The 18572-nt window shown below is 27.9% G+C and overlaps 1 protein-coding gene and 1 non-coding gene across 7 annotated transcripts in view; both read left to right on the top strand.

Moving 5' to 3' along the window:
- Positions 1 to 18572, top strand: part of LOC123301657 (tight junction protein ZO-1) — a 58276-nt gene that overhangs the window by 19271 nt on the left and 20433 nt on the right. The gene's annotated exons all lie outside the window — the stretch shown is intronic.
- Positions 7883 to 7955, top strand: Trnav-uac. Its single transcript has one exon. It is a non-coding gene; the product is annotated as a tRNA-Val (tRNA).

The raw sequence follows: 18572 nt of genomic DNA, 5'->3' as shown, positions 1-18572 counted from the left end.
AACAAGAATCTTCGAAACACTTGTTGACAGATGAAATTTTTTCAGATTGAAAATAATCAGATGTCTGAATGAATACGAGAATCGATAAGAAAATGAGAAAGATTTGTAAAATAAGAAATAGAATGTGGGGCATCACTTCCGTCAGTTCATTTAAGTTTGTTCATTTAAGCTAACTTTTTTGTCAATAACTAAAACTACAGCATCCCTAATTTCAGTTCAAATCTTGTTAATCTTCAAAGTGACTAATATTTTGTTTCCCGAATCTTTTGAAACTTTTTTGGCAAAAGAATTCAATCTAAATTAGCATTCTTTAAGAAGTAAAGAACTACAGAAGAGGTTTTATTTTCCCTAATCATACTTATCTTATTATTTTGCCCTTAAGATATTTTTTTTACAATCCAATATAAAATTATTTGCTTATAACCCATTCTATACGTATATATATAAAGCTATACAACTATACTGCATACAACTAAGTTTTTACTGCTTACTGTAGTGTACCCAACTACCTTAAGGTCCTACAGTCTGTCATTGTTTCGGAGATTACTGTGCAAACTTTCAGAATGAGTATTTGCCGTCGATTTCGTAATCTGGCTTTTAGTGAGAGGCTTGACATTATTCAAATTAACCTAAAAATTGTTTTTTTTTACTTTGACCTTCAAGAAAATCAAAAAACCAAAGCCATAGAGTGAACAATTATTTTTCTTCATTGTTATCTTATTGCTGTCTTCCCGAATCAAAACTCCAGCTAAATAGAAAGTTATGTAATAGTAGTTAATTTTTCTGCAAATCTTAGTTCATTTTAGTCCCAAAACAGACTTTTAAAGGGAAATTATATTCTTTTATTTTTCTTGAGTGACGTGATGAGTTCCGATTCTGGTTAGGTTAACTATGTTTCGTTATTTACTATTATTCCAGAGATAACCCCAATCCCGTAAAAGATAGCTTACCATGAGCACTCGGCCTAGATGTAGGAAGAGTATGTTTTTACTTTTATAGAAAGAAAATATTATGATTGTAGAAATTGTCAAATTGCCAACATTATATAAAAAAAAACTACACTAAAAAAATTACTTGCAACATTAGTTTGTGTTTGTTTATAATGCTAATAAAAACAACTTTAGTGTGTATTTTATGTGAAAAGCTTAATGGCTGAGGCATGAGGTAGTTGTTAAACACAAGTGAATTAAATATTTTTCTTCTAGACTTGAGAGATTGGATGAACAATGAAAACATAATAAAATATTTTATTTACTTATTAATTAAGGAAAATGTGTCAAGATTCATCTATTAAATTTTCTTTATTTATTTTTAACGTTAAATGCGTTTTTCAAATAATAATTGAAGTTATATTTTCAACTTGTGGTGGCTTTAAAAATTTTTGAAACTAGATTGAACTGCGTCACGTAACCCTCTTCATGCTAATTCTTTATTGTTACTTTAATTTTGGAGAAAAGAGTTTGGGGGCTAACAGTGCAAGGCTAACTTCTTTCATTCGGATACGTCCAAAACATTGTAATATCTTAAAATCCATAACCTTTGTTTAAATATTTGAGCTTGAAGTATTTTAAACTGCATCCAAAGTTCATTACCTTTTCGCCACAAACTTTGCTTCTTCTTTTAGATGGCTTACAATTGTTACCTGTGAATTGTTTTTGTTTGGGTTTTCTGGTGTTTATTTATTTCAAGTGGTTAGCTTTTAAATCAAACTCTGAGGCAGGTTTTGTCATAAATTCGTAAAGTCTTCCATAGTCTTGTACTTGAGACTTGTAAGACCAAGACTAATGCGTGATACAAAGATGCACAACTCATTAAACTAAATAACAAGTGAAAATAAAAAATTTGATTGAGTTAATTGTTGAAATACCTTGTATAGACAATATTGAATATCAGTACTTTGTATTAATTTTAATACATTAAAGAAGTTAAAAAAAATAAACACATTGATGTTGATCTTCCAGCCTCCATTTCTTCTAGTTTCGTAACTATTTCGAAGTATTTTCTAAAAAACCTTTATTTCGTTTCCCAAGATTTTCATAAGATTCACTAGATGAAGCTACCTGCAAATTTCCAACTCTCTATCTTTTATAGTTTTCGAGATAATTGACACCAACATTTTGCCCTAATTTGCTTCCTCGCGGGAAAACAATGATATTTACGAAAAAATGTTTCAAACAAAAGTTCTTTATTTTTTTATAAGGAACATTTGTATTTAAATTTTTTTTCTATCTCTAACGGTTTACAAGATGAATCCTACGAACCCAAGTCTCAATTGATCTTTGTTGCTCATTAACGAACTCAAACTCACTTTTTATGTCCTGAGTACGCTTTCAAAAATTTCAGCATGATAAAATCTCTTTTCGTTTTTGAATTATCGCGGTGACGGACGAACAGGTGGACAACCCGAAATGGACAACTTAGGTTATTTTATGAAATTTGTGTGTAGTATTAATATTTCTAAGCGTTACAAACTTGTTACTAAAATTAGTATACCTTGATTTATATTTCATTATACAGGATATTCAAATATAAGAACTAATTTTTAACAGAAATTTTAAAATGACATGGAATTTTAAATAATCTTTTTAATATAACAGAATTACACAACATGGAACACTAAGGTTTAAAAATAGTTTTAAATATGATTATCTTTCAACAGAATGAATTAATGCTTGTCATCAAAATTTTTAACAATAAAAATAAATGTTCTATCGTATTTTTACCCGACGCTGTAAAAGAACAAAACCTAAGTGCAACAACAAAATTATAATCCTAAAGAACGTATCTTCGTAAGTTTTATCTCTCAAAAATGGGTGGTTTTTTCGTTTTAGACAATTTATTATCAAAAGAAAGTAAGTACGGCTATTTTCTTATATTGGGTTTCGAGAGAATTTTATTCATCACTTATTTTTAAGGTAGTACCAGCATGAAATCACTTTTCGACAGATTTGGCCGAATTTTTTTTCTCGGGTTTATAATAGCTTTATTTATGAATTCCTAAAATTTCATAATTTTTGGCCGTTTAGATCGCGAGATATTTAAAGACAAAGTTCGCGATTTTGAGGGTCATGTCCCATTTAAAGCATGTAAAATGTCCGGTCTCTCCAACTATTTTTTATGATATTATTATATATTGAAGAAAAAGTAGAAAAAAATGTTTATACAATACAATTCTAAAAAAAAAATTTAGAAATTAATTTTCACTTTCGAGATATTAATTTTGACGTAAATTGATCGAAATTGGGACGTTGGCATAATTATTTCCCATTTTAAACGGTCAAAATTTCTGAAACTTTGGGAATTAATAGTAAGCATTATTAAATTCTTAAATTTAATTTTTCGTTAAATTCTGTCGAAAAAAAAATTGTACCATTGCTTTAACATAGAAACTGCAAATACCATGCTGGAAATACCTTAATTTGTATTTTGAGAATTTTATAATTGTGCGCTGTACGAATATCAACTTTTTCATAGTTCAATCAAAACTGTATTCTTTGTATTGTACAAAAAGTTATTGATTCCGCATATTTGTAAGCATATTTGGCACATTAATAACATTCTAATTTTGCCTTTAAATACTCTGTAATGAAATTTAATGAATGCACGCCTAAGAAGATTTAAATTTAAATAAAAAAATTTATTTAAATTCTATTTAATTATAGATTCCTTTAAAAATAAAATCAATATTAAGGTAGTTCATTCGTGAAATTCATTTTCATAAAGTTTGATTTTAAAAATTAAGCAAAATCAAGTTCACATTGCTTTCAGTTGCAAATTTGTAAAGTTTCGAAAGTAAAGAACATTACCATGGTTGAAAGTGTTGCAAAAGACAACAAGTTTTCTCCGTTTGTTCATTTGCAAACGTTTGACTTATGGTTATGGTCTAAACTGAATGCTTTCGATGCGAATGAACTTTTTCCGATTTTTGCGGGATCAGTTTTCTGTTATTTATCGAAATGTTATTTATCAAAATGTTTAATATTAATTGCTAGCCCGAATCAAAGATTTTTGTCTATGAGCCAAGTTGGCAAAAAGTTACTTCGAAAGATACGCTATTTTTGCGTTTTCAAAATATCATTGATAACATGTTTTAATCATTGCAGTGTTTAAAAGGGAAGTTAACAGGGGAAGGTTGCATTTTTTGACGAAAGCTTGCCAAAATTTTTTATTTCTTTATCTGCTTGGTTAATTAAATAATTAAAAAGAATGTTTTTGGTAATAATTCAAACTAAAACCAATAACAAATTTGTTGCAAGAAATTAATTTTTAAAATTTGTTTAGCTTATAAAGAATATTTTTTGTCCAGTTAAAATTTTTGGCTATTTTGTTTCTACTCACTAATGTTTCGACTTATTCCTGTATCTTCTTCGATATCTTAAACGCTATTTATGACCAGTCATGTATACATCAAATTCTTTTATCGATTGGCCTATTTGCCAAGTTACTATTTGCTGACTTGCAATTATGCAAGTATTTTTGACGGTTAATGTACGAAATTCTGCGAAACCTTCGCAGATCTGGTATAAACATTTAAATTTAAAAAATATTACACGCTATATAGTTTATTTTTATCTTCGGTTTTCAAGAATTACTCGTAACTACCTTAAATAAATAAAAATTTATTTAAATTTTATTTAATTATAGATTTCTTCAGTTCTCTGCTCCAATCAAAATTTAAATCCTATTTAAATATTGGGTAACATGAGCAATATTTTAATGTCATTTGATTTTAAGAATATTAAATATATGATTAATGTGGGCATTAAAATAATATTTTGTTTAAAAATATAATATTTTTAGTTTTATTAATGGTTAATTCAAACAGTTTTCTATCGAAATAAATATTAATGTGAATTTTTTTAAACATTTTACGATTACAAAATCAATTTTAAGATTTTGTACGTTAAGCCAAATTATTCATCTTCAGATGTAACAAATTAATATTTCATATAATGTCGATTTCCTTTTTTTTATACCATGTATATGAAATATATACAAGGTATACTAAGTTTAGTCCCAAGTTTGTAACGCTTAAAATAAAAAAAATATTAAAATTTAATAAATTAGAGTAAAAATTTAAGTAAATTTTGGTATAGGTTTTCATAAAATTACCTAATTAGCCCATTTTCGGTTATCCGTCCGTCTGTCAACACGATAACTCAAAAACGAAAAAAGATATCAAGTTGAAATTTTTACAGTGTATTCAGGACGTAAAAAGTGAGGTCGAGTTTGTAAATGAGCAACATAGTTCAATTGGGTCTTGTTATAGATAGAACTGTTAGAGGTAGAACAAAAGTTTAACTGTAAAAATTGTTGCTTATAAAACTTTTATTTGAAAGTTTTTTTTTGTAAACATCACTGTTTACTCGTGAGGATGCAAATTGTATAGTATGTATTATATGGGAATATCAGTTATGTATGTATGACATGAATGTATGTGTAATGTGATAAGGGGCATAAACATTGTCTGTACATGGTATTTCAACAACTAACTCAGTCAATTGTTGAAATACCATGTATAGTCAGTGTTGATTACTCTATCACATTACACATATACCTATACATGTCACACATACATAACAGATAATCCCATATTAATACATACTATAAAATTTGCATTTAATGTGTGTCCTCGTGAGTAAACAGTGATGTTTACAAAAAAATGTTTCAAACAAAAGCTGTTTTATTTATAAGGAACATTTTTTACTTTTAAACTTTTGTTCTATGTCTGACTGTTTACAAGATGGGCTCTACGGACCCAAGACCCAATTGATCTTTGTTGCTCATTTATGAACTCGACCTCACTTTTTACGTCCTAAGTACGCTGTAAAAAATTTAGCTTGATACCTTTTTTCGTTTTTGAATCACGTGTTGGCAGACGGAATGGGCTAATTAGGTAATTTATGAACACCTATGTAGCATCAATACTTTTAAGCGTTACAAAATTGGGACTAAACTTAATATACTATGTATATTTCATATATACATGGTATAAAAACAAAAAATATTTGGACCCATTATTCATTAAACTAACTCATTTTATGTTACAGAAGAATCATTGAGTTTTTTATTTCCATTGTGTTTGAAGGAAGACATTTAAATACTCATGTTCAAGGTTACTTAAAAGAAAAAAACGTACTTAAAATATGTTTTAAATGTGTTTTTTATTTATAAAAAACTGTTATGTAAGTGGTTTCTTACTCTGATATAATTGTTGTTATATCCAAAAACGATTTTTATAAATAAATAATACCATATTTATATCCATCGGTATTTAACTATTTGATTTTAAAATATCTGTATCTCGGTACAGCGAATATATTAATACTTGCATGGTACGAATTTGAACCAATTTTTACAATCATCCAGATGACGATATTAAAAATTTTAATATCTATATTTTCACAGTTATTGTAATAATTAAAATAACGCTAAAAGTTAAGTAGATATTATATAAGTAATTCTGTATCATTCTACGATATTTGATTTTGAACAAAAATCTTGTATACTGTGTCCCATTTTGCTCGCCTTAGGAGTTGAATTTAAAAAAAAATCCTTTTCTTTATCCACAGCTTAAAGTACGTACTTTCTGATTCTGCTGGGAGGCAGAAAGTCCGACATTTATGCTTTGGTACCAAAGCATAAATGCGGAACTTTCGGCCTCCCGACAGAAGCAGCAAGTACATATTTTAAGCCGAAAATTAAGAAAACTAGTATACATCGAAGTGAACGCCATACTGATTTGACCTTTAAAGGAATAGTAACATTAGCAATAACTATGACAGACGAGTCAGTGCAGTATGGGCGTCATGCTCATACTGGTTGGCGATATGCACAATACTTCTGGTGAATAGCCCTATTCAATACAGTAATATAACTTATGCTACCATAGATACTTAAGTATCTTTCTCTATACTATACCAGCATTGTAGTAAACTCCAAACATTTCTTACAGTGTATATGGAACTTGATCAAGAAAAATTTCAAGTTTCTATATTCAGTAGTTTGGACTCTGACCTTTACTTAAAGAATGTCTTGTAGTAGGCCTTTTTAACCGACTTCAAACAAAAAAGAAGGAGGTTATCAATTCGACTGTTTTTTTTAATGTCTGTTACCTCAGAACTTATGACTGGGTGAACCGATTTTGATGATTCTTTATCTATTTGAAAGCTGGTGCTTCCCGTGTGGTCCCATTTCATTTGGTCCAGTTCTGACAACGGCATCCATAAGAAAACCATAAAAGTCATAAATTTGAATTAAGTATGCACGACAAGAGGACGAATAACTGAATATCACGCCAACCGATTTCGATGATTTTTTTTTAGTGACAAAGTAGTTAGTAACGTATAACTACAATATATTATAGTTTTTTTTTTTTTTTTTTACTTTTTACTCTTTTTAGTACATATTAATTTGTTTTGGAAAAGTTTTTCTTTTGAAGTCGGTTTTCTTTTTGTTGAAAGTTTTTGTATTGTCATACGATAAATTTTAAGGGAAATTTTTGTGTTAAAATGTATCTCGAAAACCTCTTAGTAATAATTGCAGTATAGAGTTGTGAAACGACTATTATTAACTTGTTAAATCAGTTTGATTCAATTATTTTTAGTAGAGAGTATACAAATTACAAAAATAAAACCACCTAATAAATAAATTTTATGTTTTGAAATCAATACATTTGAATATAAAATAATTAATTTATTATCACAACACAATATCCTGTTGAAAATGTGTAACAAAAAGTCATTTAAACATTTTATGTGACTCAAATAACATTTTAAAAGTCAGCTAAACTGCAATAATAATATTTATATTAGAAGTAATACCACATACTACCAATATCACTGCAGAGTGTAGTTCATATATTTAATATTTGTATCAACCTGGTTCCATAGTGTAGCGGTTATCACGTCTGCTTTACACGCAGAAGGTCTCCAGTTCGATCCTGGATGGAACCATAAAATTTTTTTTAAGTTTAATATTATAGAATGCATTAATAGTACTTAATAAAATTTTAATTTAATTAATATAATTTTAATACAAAAATGCATTAAAAATCGAAACATCATTTTTCATCTAGCCTTAACCATTTTTATACATAAGCATAGACGAGACTCTTAAATAATAAAGATAAATTAAACGCAATTTTTTACATATGTTCATTTGTTTTCAATCTCTCCAAATCTATTTTTATGCCCCGAACTAAAAAAAAGTGTCTTATAAGTTTGACCGCTATGTTTGTGTGTGTCTCTGTGTTTGTCTGACTGTGACATCGTAGCGTTAGGGATGAACCGATTTTAATTTTTTGGTTTCATTTGAAAGGTAATTTAACGGGGAGTATTCTTAGCTATGTTTCAAGTGCAAGCTAAGGTTTTCGTACCCGAAAAAACTAAAATATTGGCGATGATCTTCAAAATCGATTCAGTTTGGAAAAGGCATGACGTATAATGTCAACATATAAATAATTACTATGGAAATGAATTTTCAAATAAATCTGGCTAAATTCATTTCGAAAAATGGTAAAATGATCAGGAAATTCAAAACAATAATTCAAAAGAACAAACTCAACTCAAATATTTCAATTTCAAATAAAATATTTCCAAAAATTTATTCCAAAAAATGATAACTCTCTAAGTATCCTTTTCATCTCATCTGATATCCTTGACCATCACTTTGATATTGATTTCTGAAGAAGATAAGTTTAAAGTGTTTATCTGTGCGTCGTGTGTGTTTCTCAGTGGCATCGTAGCCCTTAAACGGTCAAACCGACTTGATTGAGAACATTTTTTAGCTATAAGTTTCCGAGAACATTTTTTAGCTATAAGTTTCCAAAAATCGGTTTATAAGGAATAAATCGCATTTGGGGGTTTTTTAAATTTTGTACATTTCACTTAGTGCTCAATAAATGGTAGAAATATTTTTTTAGTCTATAAATTTAATATTTCACAAAGAAAATATGGTCCTCGCGATACTAGTTTTGAGTTAACGTGAAAAATATCTAAAGAATTTAAAATATTATTTTAAAATCTCAGTATTTAATAATATGTAATTACGAGTATGTTAGCCTAAAAACATTAGAGTCAGCAGACTATGTATGCTACTGCACAAAGGAAAATAAAGATTAATTTACAACCAACTATTTACTAATATAAAAAAATTCTGTCTGTACCTTTACCAAAGAAAGGTACTTGCAAAAACACGAGAATGTCCATATTTATTTCTCAAAAGATGTTAATATTATTTTTTGTAAATTATCAAAATTTGTTTTTTCACATTTTAATGAAACTCACCACTTGTCTACTTATTGATCATAAAAAGAAAATTTTTGAAACAGGTGTTCATAAAATGCAAAGATAATGAACTTTTAAAGTAGTTTATGAATTGGAAAGTGTGAAATTGCTTCATATATCTTGGTGAGGTCCTAAATCAAATTGAATGTCAATTTTCGAGTCTTATGAAGTATTTCCGCAATTTCGCATGGTCAAAATTGTTGTTAAAATCAACAGAACTTTTTATTCAAACATTAAGAACTTGTCAAAATATAATTGCAAATTATACAAAAATATTTTTTTTCAAACATTCAAAAGATTTAAACCAAATAAATAAGCGGCAAGACGAATAGAATTTTACTAAGAGTACGTCCATGATTTTTTTTAAGATTGGATTAGTAGACAGAGATTTCTCACCTATTAAAAAATTATGAAATCCCTTTATTAGTTTCAAAATTTGTGACTGATCAGATTTTGATAAATATGAGGTGATTAAGTGATAATAGACAATTTCTGTCATGTCAAAACATAAAAATGCTTCCATGGCAAAAATCTGTAAGAAATATTTAATACATTTTTTTAAATAAATTTGCAAATATTTCAATGCTCATTTTCATGGTAACTGCTCTCTCACAATTCTTATTGGGTTGCCACAGATGCTTCATTTGCGTCTTCGTTATCGACGTAAATTAGGGACCATCACTCGCCAGTAATAGAAAACATAACCTGTTTTGAGGATGGTTATGTTATTTAGTGTATTTTTAATTAATAATTACTCTCTTAATTGATCGGTAAGGTACCCAAATTTTTGTTTTATACAATAATATGTTTCGTTAACTATCACATAAATTCTTATCTATCTCAGCATATCAATACAATCTTTCTTTTCACTTCGTCAATTGGATAATCCTTGTTTTTTTTATAACACCCTGTCAAATACATTCATTTTTTGTCTATTGCTGCAAGTAGTATATTTGAAAAGAATGGAATTTTTTCGTTGTCTATTGTAGTAAATGATGCAAGAAAAAATAAAATAATGGTTTGTATGTAACTTTTGTTGTATACACATATCTTTCTAATTCCAATTCGTTTCAGATCCACCCTCTGTCAACCTGTAAAGTATAATACAAAGATTTATACTGTATGGTTGACTCTATGTTTGTCTCTATTAAGAGATGAAATACTTACAAATATTGCCCCTAATACTATTAAATCCCTTTTAGTTATGGCCTGTAGATAAATATTAATAACCATTTGCTCTTTTCTATACTAGGTGTGTGAATTAAAAAAATCAAAAAACCCGATTGCGTTTAATTTTAACTGAAAAGAAAAAAGCAAGTTTACATTTAAACCTAGACCGACTAAAATCTTCCCAATACTTTCAAATACCTATTTAATGGTACCCCACTTAACATAGTTCATCGACTTTCCTTTTTTTCGCAATATGGCATCTGGTGATCGTCATATTGAATTTTCATTACTGCCATATCTTCTGTGATCTTCGCAAGATTAAGCCATATCGATTGACGTAAGAATCATCAAAATCGGTCGACGCGTTTAATCTTTAGTGTGCCACATAGGAACACACATACATACATACAATATAGATTGATAAACACATTACCACTTCTTTGTGTTACGCAGTCGGGTAAAAAGAGGACATAAAATGTTTTTAAATATTACACATTAAATCAAAAAATTAATTCTACATACTTACAGTGGAAATAGATTTTTGGAAACTGTGAAACAGTCAACAAATTAACGACGATTTTCATTTCGCAGGCGAATAATTACGCTTGGCCAATTCATTTTGATAATGTCTACATTTTAGTCGAAATACGAATTTATAATACAAAAATTGATCCACGACAATTGGAACAAATTTAAAATTTTATTTCAAGTATCTGTTGTTTTCATTAATCTTTCATATCTTTCATAATTTTACATTCTTTAGCTCAATTTCATTTTTCCTCCTTTTCCTTCATTTTCTGCTAATTTTATTTGTTGAAGGAATTGTAAGTTACAAAATTATTCTTTTTAAAAAACTAACTAATACCTTTAAAATTTTATTAACGAAGGAAGAATAAATGCTGGTTTTAAGTCAACAAGTGCATATAAAAACGTTACCGCAAGTCTTTAGTTTTATCATAATAATGAAATTAAGAACTTTCTCTGTCTAATTATTTAGTGAGCGATCCCAGTATCCAAGCAACCTATAATTAAACATTGTAAATATTCATGTTATTGAAAAGTAAAATTTAAAATTTTATATTTTTAATTTATAATATTATATATTTTAATTTATAATATAAACTATCAAATTTATTTTAATTTTTTAACATTTTAATATTTAAAAGTTAAAAGCCTGCGAGAATCAAAGATAGAAATTTCATCTGATTCCCTAGATAGATTGATGATCTCAAAAAGCCTAAATATGCTTAAAGTAGATGCTAAAATCCAGTGAAGTATGTAGATGTTTTTTAAAATATTGATTTTTTAAGGTGATTGTAAACCTACAGTATTGTAAAAAAAGGTTTTGGTTTATTGCACGGTACATACATATAAACCAAATACATGCTTTGTGGTCAAATAATGTGTTATTTTTAGCTTTTCAATATCACAGAACTACAAAAATATATAATATATTGTGTGAAAATGCTGCTTATAAATTTGATAATATAGATATCTCTCTTCAATCATCAATACTCTAACTATAGTCGTCTCTGTTCATCAAATGATGAATCTTCCATGAATTCATAATTAAATTAAAATTTTGTTCTTATGTCATCGACAACCTTATATTTTTATGGTATTATTATAAACTACAAGATTGTCTAAATATTTGGATTCTAAAGTGATTCTACCCATTATCTTACCCTGATAATTTCCACTTTGTTTTACGGTATCATGTGTAGTGTGGTTTTGTGACATGATTTAACAAATATTTTTAGCATTTTAAAAATGAAATATGTGATTTAAAAGAGATGTACTTGAACAAAGTAATAACCATTTTCACATACCTTACTTCTAAAAGTCTATGACATTAATCTTTTTAGAAATTTTTAAAAGTACATTTTTCAAATAGTTACTTTACTTACATTTTACTTCTTAAACTATTTTAAAATGTACTTTCATACAGTTCAAGAGAAGGAATTCCTTTTACTTTAACAATATTACTGGTTTCGTAAAGATTACCTTTCCTTAAAAGCGTAAATTTTACGTTCTCAATCTGATTTTCGCGTTTGTTTGTTCGTTTCAAAAATTTCTTTTCTTTGAATTTTTACAAATTTACTCCGTTTAACAGTCGTAAAAATTTAAACTCCGATTTTAGAAAAGCTGAATTTTAAGTTTGTGAAATTGATGAGTGAAAAAGATGTCGCTATCGATCCTTTTTATGGCACTAGAGATGTTTTAGGATATATGGATAGCTAAAACACATGGATCCTATAAGTTTAAATGGACCTCATTTTAATGCTTTTTTAATTTAAATTCGATAAATCGAGAAAATTAAATAAAATATTTACCGCTGCAATTTGATAAAAATTACGCGCATTTTATAGCCTTCAAGGTATTAACTCCATACAGCATACAATTGAAAATAAAAAAATCGAAGAAAGTTGCCACGACAATATCTTAAAATACATACATCATCAGGTTTTCATTCAAATTTTCGTAATTTTTGTGCTAAATTATCATTTAATAAAAGATTTTTATTGTTGAGAATCAACGCAATCAAGGCATCCCATCCCCTTAAATCACGCTTTAATGTTCAAAAAAGAACAGACAATTGTTATTAAAACTTTATAAAATATAATTTTTTTTATTTCTGAAAGAAAACATTGATTATTAATTAATCTATCCATATTAAGTGCTTTGTCCTGAATGATTGACTGACGGATCAACAACGCACCGCTTAAACCGCTGATCATAGACACTTGAAACTTGGATGGTGTGTTCTTTGTATGTTCTGCCTCTAGGGCGGTGAAAAACGAGTTTGTATGGGATTACGTGATTGCTTGGTCCAATCTACTTCAAATTTTGCAATACATTATTTTACTGTTTCCCGTTGAAGTGGGTCGTTCACAACTAATGTACAATAAGTTTGATAAGATAGTTTATTTATTTAACAAATGCCGCTTATTGATTTCAATATTTTCATTGTTCTTTTCTACTTATAGATTTTATAGTATAATTATATTAATTGTCGAATAATATATAATTGTCGAATAATTTATAATAAATAAATATATAATTGTCAAAAATTGATTGTACCACCAAATCTATTATCAATTATCGATAAACTAACGGGACTTCGATTAGCTTTAGACTCAATTAAATTATTCAAAGATGACCTAATAAATTTTGTACACGAAATATCAAAGTTGAAAAACCTTAATTATGAATAACAACAAAATAATTTTTTTATACCTGTAATCAAAATAATTCTCTGTTGACTGTTCAAAATAAAAACGTATCAGGTGTAGTTTGAACCCAACACATACTATGAGGTAACTATTTACCTTTGTGTAGGTTGTGTTCATATGGAGAATATATTTTTATGTTGCTGCTTAACTTTGTGGAATGGAATTTCCGTTTTATAATATTCATTTTAAAATTCAAAAAAAAAAAAATACAATTAAATTAAGGTAGTGCGGTAACGGATACCCTGTTGAGATAATGGATAATTTTTCATTAAAGTGGAAAGGAAAAATATTAATCCTATTTTTTACGACATCTTTAACATTGGCTGATAAGTCCCCGGTCTGACACATAGATGGCGTCGCTAGTATTAAATGCATATTATTTTTATATAGTACCAACCTTCAAATGATTCGTGTCAAAATTTGACGTCTGTAAGTCAATTAGTTTGTGAGATAGAGCGTCTTTTGTGAAGCAACTTTTGTTATTGTGAAAAAAATGGAAAAAATGGAATTTCGTGTTTTGATAAAATACTGTTTTCTGAAGGGAAAAAATACAGAGTCCGGAAACTCATTATCAAGCCAAGTTTTTGCTTCCACTGTATTTTTTCCCTTCAGAAAACAGTATTTTATCAAAACACGAAATTCCATTTTTTTCACAATAACAAAAGTTGCTTCACAAAAGACGCTCTATCTCACAAACTAATTGACTTACAGACGTCAAATTTTGACACGAATCATTTGAAGGTTGGTACTATATAAAAATAATATGCATTTAATACTAGCGACGCCATCTATGTGTCAGACCGGGGACTTATCAGCCAACCTATTACCTATTAAAATATCTAAAATAATTGCACAAACTTGAAAAAATTCTATAATACAATCAGATAACTTCCTACTGAGAAAAATTTAACACAACAAACATGGCCACTGTTGTTTTAAAGACTATTGGCGCCTATCTGAGCTAGGTCTAGTCCTAGGTCGTTGCGTACTTTGCCCTGCGCATTAGGCTATATTTTGTTTTCAATCAATTGAAAGTGATTGAAAAAATTGTTTTCAATCACTCAGACAGATTGATGCGCAGTACACAGTACGCAACGACCGATGACTAGACCCTGCCCAGATAGGCGCCGTAAATTCAGCCACGGGCGCTTTTAACTCGGGATAGAAGTCACGTCCTTATGTATATATGTTCTTTCTGTACATTTGGATAGACTGAAATAGAGACAAATGTCGTCTACAAGTAATGTTTCAATAACGTTATGGATTGTAGAGTAATTGTTCTGTGAGTTTTACTTTCGAATTTTGTTTTTAAATAAACATTTAAATATTTAGTCGGTACCGTAGTCGTACTACCTTAATTAGACTCATACAGATAGAGCAATATAAATTGCATACTACACAAAAAGACATAAATAATTTTACACATTTTAGTACCCTATAGGCTTTTACAAATAATATTTACAAATAATAATTAATAATATCTGTTAATATAATAAGTAAGTTTATAAAATGCATTTAAGTTATTTTGTAATTTGCATTTAATTATATTTGCAAATGTAATTCAATTAATTAGTCAAAAGAATATAGGCGATATAATTGTTTCAATTGAACGTTGTATACAATCTTATTGAAAAAATAATAAAATATTTTAAAATTCAAATTGAGGAGAAAAAAGTTAAATTGTTAAATAATCAATACAGTTCATAACATAGCGATAAAATAATAATCAATCTGAATTTATGAAATATATTTTTTCGGGTGTGTCCTTTGAAATCAAGCAATTTTTAAAAACCAGTAATTATTTAGGTGTACACAATTTTATGATTACTAAATAAACATATTTTTACTTTCTTATTTTTCAAAATAAAATATTAATAATTTTTTTATCGCCATGTATACATAAGGCATGTGGCTATGATTTACACAGCATAAAAGAATTACTGGATTGAGAAGTTAACACGTTTACTTGGCTGTTGATGTTCTCAGCCATCTGGTTCAATTTAGAGGCAAAGTAGTCTATGACACTAACTAAACCTGCGTACCGATTTTGAACCCTATCTCGCAACTTGAAGTCCAAAGTCCAAAGCTATAAAACGTTGAAAAGGCTGTTTTCTTCCAGGAAATGAAGAATGAGTTCGCAATTTTATATCAATGATCTGCTTAGTAAACAACCATATATATTGAATTTAAATTTTGCGACAGGATACGAACATTAATTTATACACACTCCCACCCTTCTCCGTAGACAGATACAGTGCATATATTTATATTTTCTGAGAAAATATGTCTAAAAATGTCTTTCAAAATTTAGTCTTGCAATTTCTCGGTAAAAACATAATTGCCTTCTACCAATAAATTAATTATTCAGTTCGTGTGAGTATATTATTATTATTATTATTATTATTTAATTTTAAATTAATATATTTTTTGATAAGCTATCGCAATTATTGACCCGTTGATAATTATTATTTAACAATTAGAAATAATATAATTTATATTATTTTTTGATAAGTAAGTGTTTTATGTTACTTATGCAATGCTCAACTACCAAAAACACTCAAGTAGAAAATTAAATTACTACGCCATTCTCAAGGGGGAATCTTTGTTAATATTTAAAATAGGTCAAAATTCGTTTATCCGAATCTTTCTTGTACCAACAATTAAGGCAGTATTTTTAATTACAAAAAAAATTCTTGTTTCTGATAAAGAAAAAACGAATATCTGGAAAAATTTTTTCTAGACATCAATTTGACACCTGATTTTGGGCTAAAAAATTTTGCCATAAATAAACAAAGTTGACTCTATTTGAATTATAAAAAAATAAATAATATATTTTCATTCCCTAAAAAGAATGGGCTGATGCGTATTTTTGAGTTTCCATTAGATTTTCCAAATTTATAAGGGTGGAAACTTTTTAAAATACCCTGTACAAAAATAATTTTCATATTCCAATACAAGTACAAATGAAGCCTTTTTATTATTTAGAGCTTATTCAGTTATATGCCCTTTGCAAAGAGAATTTCCCGAGTAGTAAAACTGGCTTCGTGTCAACAAAATTATCTTTGTTTTTAAGCCAAAAAGCTAGTAAAAAGCGTTCCCACACAGTTCATAGAAGTAGTTCCTTCAAACCTCACCTCGATGGCTTCAAACACTTGGTGTATGGAGCATTATCAAAACATACAATAACTGAAAGTGGTCATTTTAAATTTTTTCAATGAATAATTTCGGTGTTCGATTTAATCATAATATGAGCTATTAAAATATCTAAATTCATTTGAATATTATTTATATTTGATAAATTAATAATCGTAATCAAATTTAATGTAAATATTATAATTTTATTTTATTATTTATAAATTTATAACTGATAAAATTTCAGGTATTATTCATAATTTTTATAAATACTGCCGAGTCTTTAATTTTTATCTTAAGTTTAATTTTATTAATGTGGCAATGTTTTAATATTATTACTGCTTATCAGTTAACTATTTAAAACTTACTTTAAAAGTTGATAGGCGTTTGTCTTGCTCTGATTAAAACTTTTATTTCGTATGTTCCATACAAGTTAAGTAACTTACCGCTCACAATTTTAGTAGAATCTTCTACTCATGGTCGAAATTTTAGAATGTTTTGACTGTAATTTAAACGCAATTATTGATTTGCATACGGATCGTGATAAAAAGTTTAGCACATGTAAAAAAATGAAGAAGTCGCCCTATTAGCTCAGTTGGTTAAGGCGTAACCAATTGATTTCATTGAGTGAAATCATTATCTATGAATTATTAAAAAGAACACAATTATCTCGCGTTCTTAAGGAATTAAACGATTTAAAATTTGTTTACGAGTACTCGACATACACGTAATATTTTTACGCCATGTTATATAAAATAAACTCCACCTTTAAATACTTCTAAACTAATATTTAGCCTCTAAAGTATAAACTAATAATAGATATTAAATGATGATCAATGATCTAGATCAAAATCAATAAAACAATGTCACTAAGATCTATACGATTGATAAAATAACATTTATTTATAACTAATTCCAACGGATGTGCTGAATATACGATAAAAAACGACTCCATAATAATGATCATCGAGTATTGTGTTGCATTATTCAGGTTGCATATTATACAACAACTCAGTAACAAAAGGTAGAAATAATAACTGCGAATGTGTATACAGCTCAAAAAAACTTCTGTTGACTTCTGTATCATTTCCGATCATTTACTTTTTTGAAAATGTATTTTAAAATTGTATGTAATATTTGAAAGCAGAACTATTTAAAAGTACACTGAAAAAATAAAAATAATGGCAACCGAAGTTGGTCGTTTCATATTAATAAAGTAAAAATACTTGATACAAAATTACTGAAGTTAAATAAACCAAATTATTACTTCTACAAAAGAGATTGATTTTAGTTTAAAGTCACGCATTTTATTGATGGAAAATGAAATTGTAGTCTTAGTTGGAATATATAATCGTGCAATAAATAAAGCGAATCGATAAATTAAACTTTCTTTAAAAGAAACTTTAAAAAAGAAACTTTCTTTGCGTTTGCTTTAAATATAGAATTTGGTTATTACGAACACATACCTGTCATGTCTAGTCTATATGTGATTGTGTTAATTACATGAAGATTGTTGTTACTAACTTACAGAGAGTTTGAAATAAACTTATTGATCATTTTTATAATATATAGCATATTTGTGTACATATATAACAACCATCGGTTGCACAGTTGGTACAGCAGTGGACTTAAATCACTTAAATGAATTGGAATCCATGGTTTGCTGCTTCAAATCCGACTCGAAGAAGTCTTTTTTTAGAAATAAACCTAATAAACCTGCTCAAGTGGTTGTGACAATCACATCAGTATT

Source organism: Chrysoperla carnea, chromosome 5, assembly GCF_905475395.1.
Source record: "Chrysoperla carnea chromosome 5, inChrCarn1.1, whole genome shotgun sequence".
Taxonomy (NCBI): Eukaryota; Metazoa; Arthropoda; class Insecta; order Neuroptera; family Chrysopidae; genus Chrysoperla; species Chrysoperla carnea.
This window is presented reverse-complemented; position numbering and strand designations above follow the sequence as displayed.